Genomic DNA, 16,617 nt, shown 5'->3' on the forward strand with positions numbered 1-16,617 from the left:
AATCTCCCATGGACATGTTCTAGGATGAGTATGCACCATCTCCACCTTACCCTCTGTGGACCAAGCCCTCTGCCCTCCCTCCACTTTCGAAACCATGCCATGTTCCTTTCCTGCTTGGGGCCCTCACTCAGAATATACTCTCTATGGAATTTTCTCCTGCATGTGCCTCAGCCCACACGTCAGTATCCTTCTCCTTCAGGGAAGCCTTCTCCAACCAATGATTTTCATCATCTCTCCGGACCTGCTCATACCATCCTTTTCTCCTTCCTATCACTCCAGGGCCACACTGTGAAATTATGTATTTAGTCTTTTAGTTTTCTGACTAAAGCCATTCTCCCTCTATTAGTTTCTGACTGCTACATAACAAGCTATCACAAACTTAGTGGCTTAAAATAACACAAGTTTATTTTCCTACAGTTGTGGAAGTGAAGAGTCTGAAATGGATCCATAGGACTGTGTTTCTTCTGGAGGCTCTAGGGGAGAATCTGTTTGCTTACATTTCCCAGCTTCAGGCCACCTGCCTTATTTGGCTTGCAGCCCCTTCCCCACAGCCAAAGCCTCCTGACCCTTCTGCCCACCTCTTTTGTCGAAGACCGTTGCGATAACATTGTATCCACCTGCATAATCGAGGTTAAGCTCCTCATCTCAAAGTTCTTCATATCTGAAAATTTCTTTTTGTCATGTAAGAAAATACAAGTTCTGGGGATTAGGATTCGGACACTTTGAGGGATCATTATTCTGCAAACCACACTTCCCAACTTTATTATAAATTTTGCAAGAGCAAGGTCTAACTACCATTGCCAAGTACGGTATCTGGAACATTGTGTGTGTGTGTGTGTGTGTGTAGGTATAAATATGTTCAATAAATGAACAATGTAATCTCTTTATCAGAAAGAAAGCACCTTGCAGAAGAAACCACATACCAACAGCTTACTAAGGAACTATGTAGCCCATATATTTTTGGACACTATGATTACCACTCCCCTTATACCAACTATAAAGAGAGGTAGAACTACAGCCCCTAATTAGCCTGTCCCCTTCGTAGGGTTTGTGAATGTGTCTGTCTGGGCTCTGGCCTGCCTTCTCTTTCCTTCCACCAGGCTTGTTCAGCATCACTGTTGCCAGTCCTGATTGATAACTCACACATTGAATTGATCATATCCTTGAATTAGAAGACAGATGGCACATGAACAGGAATCCAGGCAAATCAAGGCAAACACCTTGGAAGTGGCCACAGTATTTGGTCTGACCCCACGGCAGCACTTTCAAAAAGTTGTTTATTTTTTTCTCTGAGGATGTTGGGTGGAACAGCAGACATTAATAGGTTTCCACAAGCCACAGTGGCTATTTTTCAGATCATGGGTTCATATACATCAAAACATACACACACACACGCATATTTCTGTATAATCTGTTTTTTTAAGGCGTACAACAAAAATCTCATGTTGACAGCTGTTCACCGATCAGTAAATTTCAATATATATATTCATAAATCATGCACCATTCAAGAATGCTTTGGAGCTGAGTGGGCATTAAAGTCACCAAATCCAATGCCCTGATGTCTCTAGCCCTTTCTGTTATCACTGAGGAATCTGGAATTTGTCGCAGGCCTACCCACCTGCTGGTGGCAGGGAAAATAATTTGATTCCCAAGGTCTGTGCTTTTTCAATAGTTACAGTTTCTAGAAATGTTTCCTAGAATTTTGTTCCTTAGGTTTCTCATATTCTGATCTTGTTGTGAATTTGGATTTAGAGTCTAACAAATCTAGATGAAAAGCTTGGTCCTACTCACTTCCCGTGTTTTTTGGCACTGACCAAGTTAACTTCTCTGACCACTTTTTCTTCATGTGTAAAAGAAAAGAGAGGGGGCCGGGCATGGTGGCTCCTAGCACTGTAATCCTAGTACTTTGAGAGGCCAACGCTGGTGGATCACTTGCGGTCACGACTTCAAGAGCAGCCTGCTCAACATGGTGAAACTCCATCTCTACTAAAAATACGAAAATTAGCTGGGCGTGGTGGCGTGTGCCTGTAATCCCAGCTACTCAGGAGGCTGGGGCAGGAGAATCGCTTGAACCCGGGAGGCGGAGGTTGTAGTGAGCTCAGATGGTGACACTGCACTCCAGGCTGGGCGACACAGTGAGACCTGGAAAGGGGAGGGGAAGAGGAGGAGAAGGAAGAAAAACAAAAAAGGAAAACAAAGGGAGAGAATATTAGCTTTCTCATGTGGTTGTTGCAAGGATTAAATGAGACAATGCTTGCAGAATCGCATTTTACTGTATTTATCATCATATTGACAGAGCATTCTGTCTCCCTCCTCTCCTTCCTTCTGCTTTGTGTCTGCCTCTATGGAGACCTCTTCTTCTCTCTGCAGTTTGTCAGTTCATCCGCACCCAATACTTATCAAGGACTACCATGAGTCAGAGACTCTGCCAGCACTGGGCACAGAAGGAAGGAGGCCTTGTCTGGGACATCATGGTGCTTAAAGTCTAGAGAAGTGTCCAGAGAAGTCAACAAGTGGGAGGGTATGCGAGTGGGAAGGTATGGTGGGTCAGGGTGATTCAGGAGGCACAGCTGGGCCATAGGAGAGAGAACCCTGCCTAACTTAGGCACCAGAAAGCATCTAGTAATAAAAGTGATATCTGTGCTGACACCTATGGAACATGCAAGCATTAGCAAAGGAGAACAGGACAGTGTTCCCAGCAATGGGACAGGCATAAGTGAAAACCAAGAGGTGAATGGCACAGACCACGGAAGGGTGGAGAGAGAGGTTTAATTGTGGCTGGATCTTGAGTTATGGTGTGGGGCTAAAAGGCAAGACTCCGAGTGGGCAGGGGAGAATGCAGCAGGACTGAGAGACCAGGCCTAGGGTAGGGAAGGAAAAGAGATCCATGTCCCCTGAGGTCAGTCCATTCCTGCACCTGACACTGAGCTGGGCCTTGAGGATGTAGCAGGGGAGGAAACAGAGCAGCTCCCTGATTCCATGGCCTTCCAGTCTCTCGGGGAGCAAAGCAAGAGGCATGGCTAGCACATATGAGGAGCTCCAAGCATAGGAGTTACCAGGGAATCAAGTGTGGGGCTCTGGATCACGGACCACAGGAGAGGCAGACATTTCCAGTAGAGCCCAGCTCCTCAGGCTGCCCTGGAACTTCACAGTGGTCCATGGGATGTGGCCTCCCTGGGCTCTTACATCAGTGCTCACAGAGTCAGGAATGTGAGCTTTTCAATAAAAGTGCAGGCAATAGGCCCACAGGGAGCCCTGGCTCAAATGAGCTTTTATATTTTTATGTGGAACATAATCACGTTTAGCCATGATCGAGGCTGCCCGTTACTGCTATTAGAGCGTTTATGGTTCTAAGGGGGATATGAGACTTTGACAGTACGTGCTTGCAACTAAAAGCAACGGGGTGTGCTGAGGCTAGAAGCCACCTTGAAATGCCAGGAACACATCACTTGGGCTGATGTGCATTGCCTTTGAAAGCTGGACTGACAGGGCTAGGTGTTCACAGGTTCCAGAGAGGGTCCTCTCAGGAGGGACAGTGGGATCATAAAAGTAATAACCACCCAATATGTGTAGGTTCTTTGCATGCTTTATTTAGCATCTTCAGGATCCCTAAAGGTTTTTCCCATTCATTAGGCCTGTTTTCCATGTGTTGAAACCCAGGCTTAGAGAGCTTAGTGGTTTCTCCCAGAGGACATAGTCAGCAAGTGTGTTAGTTTCTTGTGTCTGCCTTAACAAGTCACCACAAACCGGGTGGCTTAAAGCAACAGAAACTTACTCTTTCTCACTTCTCAGAGGCCAGAAGTCCCAAATTAAGGTGTGGGCAGTGTTGGTTCCTTCTGGGACCCTAAGGAAGAAATTGTCCCTCAGCTCCCATGGCTGCTGGCACTCCTCCACGTTCCTTGGCTTGTGGGTGCATCACCCTATCTCCTCCTCCCTCCTCACGTGGCTTCTCTCTGCATCCCTGTATCTTCTCTTCTTCTTTTAAGGATGCCAGCCATTGAGTTTAGGGCCCACCTTCATGCGGGATAATTTCATCTTGAGATTCTTAACTGAGATTCTTAACTATGTCTGCAAAGGCCCTCTTTCCAAATAAGCTTACCTTCTGGGATTCTGGGTAAACATGAATTTGGGGAGGACACTACTCAACCACGACAGTAAGTAATGGAGACAGGGACTGAGCCAGGCCTCTCTGGGTGCAGCCACCCACACACAGGACACATGGTTGGATGATGCTTCATTTCCTCACAGCACCTCTGCTTCCCTGTGCTCCAGAGCACCCCCACCCCGCCCCCCCGCAGCTTTATCTTACTTCCTCACTGCAAGCTGGCTCCAATCCACTTCTCTCTAGTACAGACCAGGTCTCTGCAAAACTCTCCTTAGCCAGGGACACAGAGAGCCCTGAAAGAGTCACAAAGCCCCCAGAAACCCTATAGGGAAACACCATGGTACTTAAAGAAGCGAACCCTACTGCTCTTGGAATGTGACTCAACACTGAGTCTTAGCTCTGCTGCTCATAAGCTAGTGACTTTGGGTAAGTTCCCGCACCTCTCTGAGCCTCATTTTCCCTATCTGTAAATTGGGTACAACATCCCTTAGGTGTGCTTTTTGGAAATAAGCAGGTTAAAGGGCACACAGCTTCTGAAGGAGCTTCTGAAGGTTCCTGGCAAAGAGTAGGGGCTCATCAGATGTTTGCTGAATTTGAATCTACTTGCTTCTCTCAGTGACAGAGGGGGAAAGTGCGACCCCTAAAAAGAGAAAGGTTATTTGGGCTCCGTCAAGTACAAGATAATATAGGGGAGTAGCTGTAGATATAATTGGACATGTATCAGGCACAAGCATACATATATACACATGCATATACCCCAAATGTGTTGAATCATTGCTCTGTGGAAATATCTATGCCCCATTTATCGACCCATCCATCCATCTCTTCAGTTGAGAGCCTATGCTATATATCAGATCCCGTGTAAATGCTGCATTTACTTAGAGTAAGTGCATTTAATCTTCACAACTAACCTTGAGGTCTCTAGTTTCATATCCTATTGTACTGACAAATAAACATCACTTCCCCCAAGTTGAGTCACCCAGAAAGTGTCTGGGGAGCAGAGAGCATGTGCAGTTACCTCTTGCTGGCTGGGTCGGAAAAAGTTGAGGGAAAAGGTGGCATCTGAGTGGTGCCTTGGAAACACAGCTCATGAATCATCTGCGGCTCACTGTGCGGTGGAGGGAACATGGGAAGCAGAGCCAAATAAATTCAAGTTCGTGCTCTGGCTCTGCTGCCGGCTGGCTCTGTGACCTTGAGGTACTGACTATATCTTTCTGAGCCTTTATTTACTTTGCATATGTTGAAAGTGGATGAGGCAGGATATGGTGGTTCACACCTATATTCCCAGGGCTGGAGGAATGCTTGAGGCCAGGCTGGGCAATGTGGCAAGACCCCATCTCTACAAATTTTTTTTTTAGTTAGCAGGGGTTGGGGGTGGGGGTGCATGGTGGTATATACCTGTAGTCCTTGCTACTGGGGGAGGCTGAGGCAAGAAGATCACTGGAGTCCAGCAGTTTGTGGCTGCAGTGAGCTATGATCACACCACTGCACTCCAGCCTGGATGACCAAATAAGATCCTGTCTCAACAAAAAGGGGGGTGATAAGAGAACTCATGGGATAAATGTAGGTAAAAGGTATAAGGGTAGAAAACTGTTTGGCAGGACCAGTTAAAGCAGAACGAGATGCATGGGTGTATAACAGAAATGCACATGTGTGTATGAAGAGACATGCACAGAATGTCTATTGCAGCACCATCCATAACAACTCCAGATGGAACTAACCCAAATGTTTACCTATAGTGAATATCATATGCTATGCTATATTCACATGATGGAATACTTTAGAGCAAAAACGATGCGCAAAGTACAACTACCAGAACAATATAAGTGGATCTCGCCCATATAATGTTCATCAAAAGAAGCCAGTACGTACTGTATGATTCCAATTACATAAAACTAAAACACAGGCAAAAACTAATATATGGGGTTAGAATTGGGGTTAGTGGGCCGGACACAGGCTCACGCCTATAATCCCAGCACCTTGGGAGGCTGAGATGGGAGTTTGAGACCAGCCTGGCCAACATAGTGAAACCCCATCTCTACTAAAAATACAAAAATTAGCCGGGCATGCTGGCCACATGCCTGTAATACTAGCTACTCAGGGGGCTGAGTCAGGAGAATCACTTAAACCCAGGAAGTGGAGGTTGCAGTGAGCTGAGATCACTCCAGCCTGGGTGACAGAGTAAGACTCTGTCTAAAAAGAACTGGGGTAAGTGGTTTCCTTGGCAGGGGTGAGGGTGGAAGATGGTGAGAGGATGTACCTGGGGCACTGGCCACATTCCTCCCAAGGAGTTATGTTTGTGAAACCCCTCGGCCTGTAGAATTATGACCTGTGAAATTTATATACATATACACATGTAAAATATTTTAATAAAAGTTTTTTACTCATATGGCACAGCAGCTGGCTTCTAGAACATTTTCAGCAAGTGCAAGTTTTCTTTACTTGAATGATTGAATCACAATCCCTCCAAGAAAAGAACCCTCCATCTGCCTATGATGTTCTCAGTGACATCAAGCCACTGGGGCAGTCACAATATGGGGAGAGGAGCCATGCAAAGGGCCAGGAAGGCACAGGAGAAAGGTCAGAACATTGGAAAGGAAGAAGGGAGGCAGGCAGGGGTCTTTCTCATATCAGTTTAAGTCTCTGTGAGTTCCCGGAGCAGAGATTCCCTGATGAATATAAAAGTAGGCATCTATTAATGGTGCCATCTATTTTTTTCCCCAAAGTTTGGAAAATCAACCTGGACTCTCAGCAGTATCATCCTAATCTCTGCAGATCAAGCCATTGCCCACCTGGCCAGCTTCCCCTCTGCAGCCTTTTTTTCTCATCCCCAGATAACCAATCACACTGACCTTTGCCTGGCTTCCATATCTCCAGTTCTCAGCTTAAATAACAACCCCACCTATAATCCTAGCACTTTGGGAGGGCAAAGCAGGTGGATCACCTGAGGTCATGAGTTTGAGACCAGCCTGGCCAACATGGTGAAACCTCATCTCTACTAAAAATATAAAAATTAGCTGGGTGTGGTGGCACGTGCCTGTAATCCCAGCTACTTGGGAGGCTGAGGCAGGAGAATCACTGGAACCTGGGAGGTGGAGGTTGCAGTGAGCCCAGATCGCACCATTGCACTCCAGCCTGGGAGACAAGAGCGAAACTCCCTCTCAAAACAAACAAACAAAAAACCCTCAGACCACAGTAACTTCCTCCTCCTAAAGGACTCTCTTTCATACATCTGTGTTCTTTTGTCACTTTGGAATTGTCTCAGATTTTAATTCATTAACACTCGTTTGTCTCTTTGCTTGTTTATTTTCTGTTTCCTCTTCTACCAAGTTCATGTCCACCATTAAGTGCATCATTGCCCCTCTCCAGTGAAAGCCAGCAAGCACCCTTCACACAGCAGCCTTGTAAAAGACAGTCCTTGAATACATGGAATCAAAGGCATCTTAAGTTTGTTCATAAAAACAACAGATTTTCTCCTCCCTTAAATGTTTAAACAGCAAGAGTATTTTCACACAGGTAATTCCAGATTATTCAGATCCTCAAAATCCTAAGTTATTGTAGAAGGGTGTTTGCAATACAGGGGTTAGAAACTATAACACAGGAACCAGAAAAGATGTGAATGAATGACAAAGGGCCAGATATCACAATAGGGAGTGGTGGGGACAGCAGCAAACTGAAAGCCAGTACATGACCAAGCAAAATTCAGCAACTGCCTGTCAGTTCTGTCCAGCTGCTGCCATTTTGGAGTGCAGATGTCTTGTTGCCAGATCCCTCAGTTTTCTAAGAGAGGACATCAAAACCCCACATTTTTAATGTCAACTCTACCAGTGTTTTAATACTGGTAACGCATTCAGCATTTCTTAACAAGTATCTACCCAGTGTATAGCAAACTATTTCTGTAGGCTGCCTGCAGTTGACATCCTCCCTTCTGACCCTCGCCAAGCATTTCAGAAAAGGTAGACAGGCCTGCAGAAAAAGGAGATGGCTCATCACACATCACACAGTGAGTATGTGGCAAGGCGTGGTCTGGAACGCAGGCTCGGAGCTCAATGCAGTTTCCACTTCACCCTCAATGAGAAACACCTCTGTGCACACATTTGACTTAATTGAGATAAACCAGCCATCATAAAATTAAATTATGTCTCAAATTAAACATACTATATGGAAAAGATCCTATGTGCCTCTCTTTATTAGCATTAAATGAAAGCCCATAGCTCATGTGTAAGAGCCCATCACAAAAATCTTAGGGAAGAGGAAGAAGGCTATTTCCACATTTGACATTAATTTCCAGCCAACCTGGAGTCAGGGTGTCCCTACAAGGTGCCGTGTTGGAAAATGCTCCATTGTGAGACCTGAGCCCTCACTGCTTGCAGCAGCCCCTTTTTAATTCTGTCTCAGCAGCTCGGGCCTAACACTGTTATAGAAAAAGTAATCGTAAATCTGCATGAAGTTTCTGATGATTAGTTTTGCTTGGAATTGGGCCAAAGAGTCAGAGTTTTGCCAATTGCATATGTACATGTAAGTTCTTTCAAGAAAGAATTTGTTAATCCTTCCCACTAGGCTGAGGGTAAGGAGTTGAGGGGCCTCATGGAGGAGACAGTCTCCCTGACTTGACTTTATGCTGAAAGGTTGTGCAGCCACCTTAGTAAATGCTCTAATGACAATACTGTCTCACTTTATCCTCACTGTGGTGCAGACGGACACAGATTATACAATTTTTAGACAGACGAGGAAGCTGAGACTAATTTTCGGTAACTCGCCTAAGTGTACACAACTAGAAAGATGTTACACTTGAGTCTGGCCCTGTTCTCTCTGATTGCAAAGCCCCTGTTGCACAGACACGCAGCTGACATGTACACATTATTCTATATCAAATGATGCCAACTACTACATTTTACCAATTAGCCAGCGGTGAATGATCCATGCGGCTGATTATCATCTACCTGGCTTCCTTCCCCCTCCTTCTTAAAACTCTGATAATGTGCAGGGCATGATAGCAGTTGACTTAAAGAAAAGAATGAAAGAAATTAGAAAAGAGAAAAAGCAGCCAATGGTAAAGTGGTTCCTATGCTATTTAAAATATTAAATAAAGAATAAAAGAATGTAAAAAGAAAAAAAAAGCAATGCAAGAGCTCCAAATTACAGGTATAAAGATTATTTTAAATTTCATTTAATTAACCAGCGCTCTGTTTTGACAATGAACAGTGGGTTTTTGATGGGTTACAATGACTTTAGGAATTAGAAGATAATAAGAAAGCAGTATGCTGAGGTCGACAGTCAAGGGCTTGGGTTTCAGGCAATCAGGGCTTATATCTATTCTCACCTCTCTCTAAATACCTGTCATTTGGCACATTACCTCATCTCAACCTCTGTACCCAAAATAATGATGGCATTCTCTGGTGACAGATTAAATTTCCAATCTAGTCAGAAGCAGGAAAACAGAGGCCTTCAGAAGGGAATTCCCACAGGCTTTAAATTGACCTCCTATGTGCACCTGCACCCATGTACCCCACCTTCTTCTTGTTAAAGTAGAACTTGGAACCATAGCTACCTGATTCTGAAGTCCCCTAGGGTATGGGAATTGGAATTGGAAGATGTTACTGTATTGGCAGTGTGGATTTTGTTATTGTAAATGTGAAAGAACTTGCCACTCCAAAGCTGAGATAGCTTGATTTTCAGGCATTTTTTTCAGGCATTTGAGTTCTCTCCTGATGGCTGTGGGACCACCAGGCAGGAATCACTTACAAGTTGAGGACATCTGTGAGAACACACACACACACACACACACACACACACACACACACACACACACACGTGTGCTGGAAATTCTAGCAGGGAAGATGCAACAATTCCACCCTTGTTGCAAGGCATCTCCGGCCTAAGTTCATTTGGGTGACAATGTGGCATTGAGAATCAGGCAGACTTGGTTCCAAGTCACTCACCGGAGGAAGCCAGAGTGTGTGGGTGGAGATGCAGGAGGGAAAGTAGAGTGAAAGCACATGGACGTCCTCTTCTGATGGTTTCTATTTTACCACTCAGTGCTACAACAGGAAACTGATTTCTTACCAGGCGAGAGGATGGGGGCAAAGAGAGGAGACTGAGTTTAAAGAACAGAATGATTCATCTTTTTAAGCTATTGTGTTCCCACCAGATGAAGGACAGAAAAGCAACTGTCATTGAGCAGGTTTAGGTCATCACATATTTGGAGAGCTTTAAGAATCCTTTAGAGACCATCTTTCTTCATTTTTCAAACAGAAAACCAGGTCCTGAACAGAGATTAAATGCTCCCTCACTTCTTGGAACAGATTAAGGCAGTGGTTCTCAACTAGGGGCTATTTTGCCCCCTATCACAACCCCTGTTCATCTCTACAGGATACTTGACAATATTTGGAAATGTTTGTTGTCACAATTGGGGAAGGGGAGAGGGAGAGGTATTGCAACCAGTATCTGTTGAGTAGGACCAAGGATGCTGCTAAACATCGTATAATGCATGGGATAGCCCCCATCACAAAGAACAATCTAGCCCAAAGTGTGTCAAGAGTGCCTAGGTTAGAATACCCTGAATCAAACTGACATTTAACTTGTACAAAGCCATATTACACTCTCTAAACAGCCTGGGCATTTGGTCAACCAAAAATCTTTGAATACTCCCTCTCTCCAGTTGTTTGTGACCCCATAGCCCTTAAATAATTGACTTCTCTGGAGCTTACCATGTGTCCTTAGAGTTCTTGATTCCTATCTTCTAGAGTTAACAACCAATATTTGGAAACATTTGGGTGTAATAACTGCCAGATAGAGGTGCATGGCTGAATCAGGAAATAATAAAAGTTACGTTTTCAACTAAGAGAGCCCCTGAAATAAAAGCTAATAGAAAAACTGAATCTTCAAGGGTGTGTTATGAGTTTAAATGAACTGCGAGCTAAAATAAACTAGCTTGATCTCCCAACACAAATGGCAATTGTGGGTTGAATTTAGTTTAGGTATGCTGCAGTTGTAGGTAAACACACTGAATGCTAATGGTTTTATAATAGTCTTATTAATTCACCCTTCGTAGTTAATGTTTAAGATAAACTCTGTGTCTTTAGAGTAATTTATGCATTCCACTTTTAGAGAATTCCAATTGAATGAATATGAACCTAATCATTTTACACAAATGTTCTCCAAGGAGGGAGAAGAAAGTATGAACCGGGCAAAGACTCCCCACTGCTTTATTCATAATGGATCAGCCAATTCATTCCTTATTAATTTAATGGAGTACAAGTAAGCAGCGTAACAGCTTGAGTTTAGGAGTGTTTCACAAATGGGGCTTTTTGTCTGTCATCACTTAATCCTGCAGGCTAGGCCTCATAAATTGAATAAAAGAGGGAACTGGGTTTTAATTAAGTCCAAAGAATGAGGCTGCATCAAAAACACAACCACCACTGACAAACACAGGGGTGAAGTGTGTTTGGTTAATATCCCATGCTAACAGCATCCTGGCCCTGGGAGCCCTGACCAGAACCTTTTGATGTTGGGCTAGAGGGGAAATCCTTTCCTCATCATGGGCTTGCATCCTGAAGGGCAGTGAGAAGAAAGCCCATGTCTCTGAGCTCTTGCCAGCCCAGGCCTCCCCACAAAGCTGATGCTGAAGCAAAAAAGGCATTCCTGCCCCTGGTTTTGCATCTGTCCACATTTGGCTGGGAAACAGATTTTTTGACCAGGAGCCCAGTCCAGGGAAAAGGTGAATAATCTTTCCCAGGATCTTGTGTGTCCTATTGGAACGAATCTGGACTTCCAAGCCAGACAGACTCAGACTCAAATCTCAACTGCACAATGTAATAGCTACAGGTCCATGAATAGGATGGAGATAATGCTTTGCTGGGTTACTACTAAGATAAAGTGAGTTTATGTGGTCAGGCGCTGTGCAAAATGAGTGACTCATTGAGGATGTTCAATGAAACACAGTTAGCATCATGGTGATCATCTCCTACCTAAAGTAGAAATGTCCTTTTATAGAAACTGCAATAATAAGCCAAAATGGAAAACATTTCTCCATCCTTTCCTATAAAATTTCCCAGAAACCTCCACTTACTGAAGCCTTTGGTGGATCACTCTACTTCTGAAAAACTCCACTCAAGGTTCCTTGTGGGACATCTTGTCTGCCCCATGGCACATGGGGAGGCAGAATAATGGCCCCCAAAAGTGCATACATCCTAATTCCTGGAACCTGTGAGTGTGTTACCTCACCTAGCAAAGACGAAGACTTTGTGGATGTGATTGAACTAAGGATCTTAACCTGGATTAGCTGAGTCATCCCAATACAATCACAAGTGATGATAAAGAAAGAATGAAAGAGATGGGAGAGTCAGTGTCAGAGGGATAGAGGGTGGGAAAGGCACCAATGCTGGCTTTGAAGATGGAGGGAGGAGCCACGAGCCAAGGAATGCAGGCAGCCTCTAGACAATGGACAAGGCAAGGCAGTGGATTCTCCTCTATAGCCTCCAGAAGGAACACTGCCCTGCAGACACCTTAATTTCAGCCCAGTGAGACCCAGTTTGGGCTTCTGACTTCTAGAACTGAAAGATAAATTTGTGTCATTTTAAGCCACAAAGTTCGTGGTAATTTGTTACAGCAGTCATGGGAAACGAAATTTCTATTTCTACTAAGTCTACTAAATGAACTAAGTTTCATTTCTACTTTAAGTATGAGTGCCCAGCCAAACCACCCAAATCCCACTGTTTCTTTGGAAATAAGAATCTGTCGGATGAGTTCAGCCTTGTTCTTTAGCCGACATACCGATTATGATTTCTAGTTGTCTAATTTAAGATTATGAACTCCTCCATGACAAGCACAGAGACTATCAGGTTCTGTTCAGAACAGAGTCCCGCACACGTTTAAGAAATTTTACTGTTTCAAGAGAAGTGCTAAACTGCAATTTTTCTGGGACTATGAATTCCTCAAAGAACAGCTATCATTGTAATAGAAGGAGCTCCCCTCTTAATAAAAACAGCAGAAACAACGTCAGCGAGGACGTCTACCACAATGAGGATGACGTGGATGTCTTATTGAACAACAGCCTCACATCGTATTCTGAATGCCTATTTCACTAATGAACACACTGAGAGGTTAATAATTTGCTGAATCAAGATTCATACTCTGTACTTTGGTCCCAAAGCCCTGGATTTTTCCACTACCCAGAAAACTTGAGAATAGATGCTAGTTTTGCATAAAGTCATTTTAACTATTTTTGTATGATTATGATATTCATCTCATTAAAATTTTAGGAAAATTTTTAAGAAAAAAGATAAGGAACATTATTTTAAATTCTGCCAAAAAAGATAACACTCTCCCATCCTTTTTGATAGGAACCAGACAGAGGACAAGAGTCCACATGCTGAACCACTTAAATACACATGGCAGCTAAGAAGACAAGAGTTTTGGCAGGCCTGGAGGCTAAGAGAGTTAAGAGAATCCTCCTTGCCTAGTACAGTCCCAAGCTGCATCATAACCAGATGAAACGAAAAAGTCTTTTCTCCCAATCAAGCCAGCAGGAGAGCAAGGGTCTATGATACCTGGGGACAATGCACCACGCTTACACCCTCTCTAGCCACATGTATGCTACTGCAGAATTGGCAAAGATAGGTATGTTCCCATAGATGCAGCATGCATACATACTGGTGCCTGGAAACCATAAGCCCCTCCAAGGCTTTCCTGTGCTAAGCCTGATTTAGGAGCTGGTCACCCATGCCTGACTCAAGTCCAAGATCTGGGCTGGACAGCCTCTTCTGTATTTTCTAATGTGTGACGCCTATACTGTGTGCCCCTTCTGGGCTCCTCATGACTCCTGCCAGTCCTTTCATGGGTGGAGGCTTTGAGTGATCCTTGAGAACCAGGAGAGTAAGGAGTGACTTATATAGGATCAGAATAACCATGCAACTTCATCCCAGGAGCTGTGTGCTCAGTGGATGATTAAATGTGCTGTTTACTTTGTATCCTCGGTTGTCTACTCAGAGATCTTTTATTAAAGTTTGTGTAATGCTTCCTAGTCATTAAAACAGCATTTTGTAAATGGGCTTACTTTGGGAGGCTGAGATGCCCAGAAGCATGGAGGCACCTGTCTGGGGTGGAGACACCTGAGGCATTATTTACAGATTTATGTATTAAACAAACAAACCTGACACTCCTTTTCTATTCCAGAGTGCAACCCTTTTTAGTCATCAACCTGGGGGAGAGATCTCTTCTGCACATAAAAGTATCCCCACAGCATTGTGATCACACTGGAGAAAGTGGACGGGATAAAGAGAAGGAAGGACGTTTTGTTGAGTGCCTTCTATGTGCTGTTTGCTCTGCTGAGCTTCAAGTTTCTCAAATATAAATGGGGGAGAGGCTGGGTGCAGTGGCTTATGCCTATAATTCCAGAACTTTTGGAGGCCAAGGTGAGCAGATCACAAGGTCAGGAGTTCCAGACCAGCTTGGCCAACATAGTGAAACCCTGTCTCTACTAATAATACAAAAATTAGCTGGGCATGGTGGCATGCGCCTGCAATGCCAGCTACTCGGGAGGCTGAGGCAGGAAAATTGCTTGAACAGGGACCTGGGAAGCAGAGGTTGCAGTGAGCCGAGATCACGCCACTGCACTCCAGCCTGGGCTACAGAGTGAGACTCAAAAAATAAATATAAATAAATAAATGAGGGAGAACCATGATTCATAGGGTTCTTAATAATGAAGATAACAATACCAATGCCAATAACAACTGTCAGATATTCTGCATGCTGCACATTGTGCTAATTCTTTCCATGCATTTTCTCACCTAAGCCTTATAACATCCGGGCGGATAGGTACCATTTCACAGATGAAAAGACTGAGGAACAGAGTTTAAGGAAATTTCCCAAGATTGCAGAGCTACTGAAGGTCACAGACAGTATTTTGTCCTTGAGTAGTTAGTCTTCTAGAGCCCATAAGCTTCACCTCTGTGGTATCTGCTTCCCGTTTCGCAGGCATCACATGTCCCACTATTTGGGATAATAGAGCACAATGCATAGTACAGTCTTCCCACTTCAAAGCAGCATGATAAATGGAGACTAACAGTTCATCTAACTGGAGACGGCAGAGAAGGCTTCCTAGAGGAGGTGGCCCCTCTAGTATCTTGCTTTTCCTACAAGCACCCCTGTAGGCCCAGCTTTGGGAGGTTGGGGTAGGGGGGGCACATAGGTCCCAGATTGAAAAAGTGCTTCTGTTCCTTCCAACGAAGAGAACAGAAAGAGGTCCAGAGAGAGAGAAACATACAGGTGTCCTTCTTCAGCTTTCATGAACCTGAAGGCTGATTTCAAACAAGTTGTGCCCATTTGGGGCTGTGCCTAGAGGAAGAGAATGTTGGAATCATTCTCTTCTCTTCTTGTGCAACCACTTTTAGAGGCAGCTTGAGAAGAAAGTTTAATCAAAGTGGTTTTCAGACAGTGAAATACCTGAGTCAGGCCCCCACACCTGTGAAGGCCACTCTGTTCAGACTTCCTATAACATCTCTTATGGAGATATTCTATAGACTATATATAGGTATATATTGAAAAATATCAACTCAGGAATGACTTTCTCTCTGATAAGTGTTGAAAGAGCCTCTTTCATTAATAGCAAATCCTTTTGTTTCTGCCTTGCCCCTTCAACAGCAAAAAAAAAAAAAAATTTAAAAAGAATACAAATGCCAACTGGCCTTCACTCAAATGCACTTTTTTAAACCTAGGACTGCCTTCCTTATCCAAGTAATGGCTTTCAGACAGATTATAAGATCTTGTACCAAATTAAGCAAAAGATTGGAAGAATAAGGACACACTAAGAAAACACGTGCTGCCTCTTTAATATCTCAGATTTTCTTTAAACATAAAATTATAGCACAATGCACAAAAGGACGGAGGCATTATCCTTTATCACAATACCCAGCCAACTTTAACTCATCTCAAGTGTTATTATAAGAAATAGAATTTACTGCTATGGACTTCTCTTCAACACCACTCCTTCCCTGTTTAATGAAATGTCATTATTCCAATACAAACCCTTTCTTCTTGCAGCCTGTTCCCCCCCACCCAACCACTATATTTCATTTCCTGCAGTTACATGATATTATTGCCTTTTTTCCACAGCTATTGATTTAGGTGTGTATGGTTATTACAATGCAAAATAAAACAGCTCCCCCATCCATTCTACCTTGTACCATTGAACATTAACTTAATTTGTTTCAAATCTGCATTTGATTTGGCAAGGAAACCATTTATCTTTATGAAGAAAGCCCTCATAAAGTAGAGCGTTTAGGAGATCACTGCTTTAAAAATTTAATAGCCTTGTGTCTTATACACTAGAAAAATGAATTAAACCTTCAAATAGTATATGTCTCAATGTAACCTTTTTGCATTTCATACTATGTTTAATTTATTATATTCTGGAGGAGGAAAAAAGTTAGAGGACAGATCGCAGCATGCAGCTTGCTTCAGCATCGCATGAATAAAGTCAAGGTTTACCACTCATAAGCAGTGTGATTTGC

General features: G+C 43.6%; 1 long non-coding RNA gene across 1 annotated transcript in view; it reads right to left on the minus strand.

The window, feature by feature from the left end:
- Positions 1-1,259: 1,259 nt before the first annotated feature.
- The window catches only part of LOC129050847 (uncharacterized), a 388,007-nt gene continuing 372,649 nt past the window's right edge, over positions 1,260-16,617 (minus strand). Inside the window, exon 3 of the long non-coding RNA XR_010137796.1 lies at positions 1,260-2,142. This is a non-coding gene — a long non-coding RNA (uncharacterized LOC129050847). The remainder of the gene's footprint in view (positions 2,143-16,617) is intronic.

Source organism: Pongo abelii, chromosome 18 (genome assembly GCF_028885655.2).
Source record: "Pongo abelii isolate AG06213 chromosome 18, NHGRI_mPonAbe1-v2.0_pri, whole genome shotgun sequence".
NCBI classification, from domain to species: Eukaryota; Metazoa; Chordata; class Mammalia; order Primates; family Hominidae; genus Pongo; species Pongo abelii.